General features: G+C 35.5%; 1 protein-coding gene across 4 annotated transcripts in view; it reads right to left on the bottom strand.

Moving 5' to 3' along the window:
• Positions 1 to 3,024, bottom strand: part of KLHL24 (kelch like family member 24) — a 37,469-nt gene that overhangs the window by 21,688 nt on the left and 12,757 nt on the right. For 2 of the 4 annotated variants that reach the window (XM_072407761.1, XM_072407762.1), the window contains exon 2: positions 1,139 to 1,278. The exons of the other annotated variants lie outside the window; for them this stretch is intronic. The gene's annotated coding sequence lies outside the window, so the exon portion shown is untranslated. The remainder of the gene's footprint in view (positions 1 to 1,138; positions 1,279 to 3,024) is intronic. 4 annotated transcript variants of the gene reach the window in all.

Below are 3,024 nucleotides of genomic sequence, written 5' to 3'. Positions count from 1 at the left end.
ACATTGACAGTATTAAACTAGCCTGGCCAGTAAAAAATGAACTTGTTGCAAAGTATGTTCCTCATACCAGCTAAATGCTTCTCAGGCAAGAAGACTAAAAGGATATATTGATCTGAATGTCCTCTAAAGTGTTTTGTTTTAAGTGATCAGATAAACAGTGTGTGCAGAATGTGACAGACACAAAACTAGTTACTAGTTCCATCTTTGGTGACCTCACCAAACTGTTAATTTACCCCAATTAATAGAGTGATAAAAAGAAAGTCATCAGAGATGCAACATTCACAGTAAAAATCACTAAATTCAGTTGGAGTTACCTGACCTGGCTTTAGCAGCACAAATACCCAACAGATCAGTAATCAGTAATGTCAGTATGTGATAGACGTTCTGTCAGGTCACCTTTTTGAATAAAAGAATATGTTAGCACAGGCAGACGTGTGACACCACTTTCTCTGTCAAAGGAAAATGGTATGGACTCTAACAATACCCTTTTATTTAGTCCCCTTTGCTTTTTTATTACAACTTTTAAAAAACATTATGGTATATCTGTTTGATACGTAAAAAAAAAAAAAACAGTTGATTCTTCCAGAAATGTTGCCAACTGATAACATCCTGGGGAAGTATTGTAGCCCTGTGTTTGGGTGACAGTGATGTTTTTTTTATATATACAGTATGGTGAGTGAGCATTTTCAATACAGGTGAGGAGATGGGTTACTGACAGGTTACTCTGGTAAAAATAAGTGGACAATAGTCTGTATAATGAGAATTATTTAAACACTACATCTAAGGCCTGGCAGACTGGAGAGGTGGAATATGTTACTTTTTTCTTGATTTAGGATACACATAATCTTACACAGAAATGAAATTAGACTTTAACATCAATGTGAGCAGGTAGATTATTTTGTCAGGCCTTGTTCCTTCTTCAATAAAATAAAGTTACTTGCTTGATTACAATTTTTAATTATACTCAGTTCTCCTAACTCCTTGCAGCTGTGCTGAGCTCATACACTACACACATCTGAAGCTCAGTGTACATTGAAGAAAAGATTGTGAGCACGCAGGTATGTTTATTTTATTGCAGAAGCAACATTTATTTCAATTTTGTTCCCCTTTAAGGAATACATTGGTGTCATCTCCTCACCTTCAGGTTGTTGATGAAACAATACAATTGTTTTGACGCTGTTCTCTCGCCGTGTCTGTTTTTTCCCTTTCAGCACATCTGTATACTGGACAGCCAGATTAGTCAATGTAGGGACAGTTTGTGAAAACAGCCTGGAAAGCCTGGAAAGAATGTTTTGGTATTTCACACCTCAATTAAACATTCAAATCATCTCAATACAATAACGTCAACAGGTATCATCTTGTCTAGTTTTTTTAAAGTCTGAATAGTGTGTTACAAAATATTACTAATATTCGAGCCACATTTCTGTACCTTCTTCAAATAACTTCATCACGTGTTCTGGCTATATGATGCAATATGAATGGTCTGTTCTATACTCTAACAAAACCCATGTTTAGACTGGGATTATGTTTTTAGTTTCTGTAGTAAATCAATTCAGACTAAGAAAGAAAGTCTTGTATCTCTTACAGTATACAATGGCCTAGTTTACTGCAATAAATATAGGTTAGGGCTTTGTATAAAATTTAGGTCTGTCCATGCATCTGACTGCAAAGTGATTTTTGGTTTTTGATCAACACATTGGCAGCTGTACAAAGACCAGTTGTGACTGTCTACATTTCATGGCTGCAACTTGAATTTTCTGGATAGTCGAAGAAATAATAACCCTGAGGGCTAATATTAATGAGAAATATTGTAGACTGTGGCATTATATCAGCACTGTGCATTGCTAGAGAACAAATACCTTTCCTATTTATATGGTGTCTATGACTTTGTATCTAAAGTTTCATCTGTGCCCGAAGAAACCTGGATAAGAGGATTTGTTAGATTACAAACAACCACGTTTTAAGTTTAAATGGAATATTAAAAATATCATTTGGATTTTCAGTATAGTGTGAAAATCTTTCCTCAACTAGCATTCAAAAAAACAAGGGTATTGTATCAGTATCATTACCTTAAAAATTAATCTTTGAAAACTAATAGGATGTCTCCTAAGGTGTTGTGTAGACATAATTTTACTACTATAATGGATGTTAGAATGGCTACCCTGAAATAATTGGTGTAGAGTAACAAGGATGGACTGCACAGACCTTAAGCCTACTGAACAACATTGAGATGAAGTGGATTGCCAAGCGTTCTTGTCCAATATTGGTAACTGAACTCATAAATGTGCCCTTTTGGGTGAAAAGGCATTTTTTAAAATTTGGAAAGCCTTTCCAGAAGATTGGAGGCTGTTTGGTTTTGCTGTCTTCAAGCACCACAGCCTCCAGCAGAATCTTCATATCTGACACTTTAAGGAGAGTGAGTGCTTGGACTCCTGTTCTGTGTAATAGTTCCTGCTGCCAGCCCTTACATCACTACTATGTCCTGTAATTACATAGGCAAGCAAATGGTACTACAGCCATGCTAGAAATGTCAAATGCTAAAGGCTATAGTTTTTAAAAACTGTTCAGATTCTTTGCTGACCAGAGAGCTGATATTTAAAGGCATTACTAGTACTCATCTTATATAAATTTGTATTATTAATACTATTTTTTGAAGTGACAAAGTAACTTTAATGCTTGTGGTTTTAAATTTTGTGAAGTCTGATAACCTCATAGATGTGTAATAGTCATGTACCAGTCCAGTACCATTGCTACCTATTCCCCTTATTGTTGGTATCACAGTAAAGGGTTAAAACTTGCACTTTGCAAAGGACAACCAATTATGTGCAAGACATGTAATAATAATTTGCTTGCACTTTATTGAATGTATAAAGTCAACAGAGCTTCGCTAAGTGGTGGTAAGTGTCTAAATTATTCAACCCCACTGTATTTTTTTATTATTATCAATTTTACAGCACTTTACAGTCCATACTCATGACACAAGGTGTCCCTCACAGGGGCTCACAATCTAATGTCCCTCTCATA

The sequence above is a fragment of the Pyxicephalus adspersus genome, chromosome 4 (assembly GCF_032062135.1).
Source record: "Pyxicephalus adspersus chromosome 4, UCB_Pads_2.0, whole genome shotgun sequence".
NCBI classification, from domain to species: domain Eukaryota; kingdom Metazoa; phylum Chordata; class Amphibia; order Anura; family Pyxicephalidae; genus Pyxicephalus; species Pyxicephalus adspersus.
This window is presented reverse-complemented; position numbering and strand designations above follow the sequence as displayed.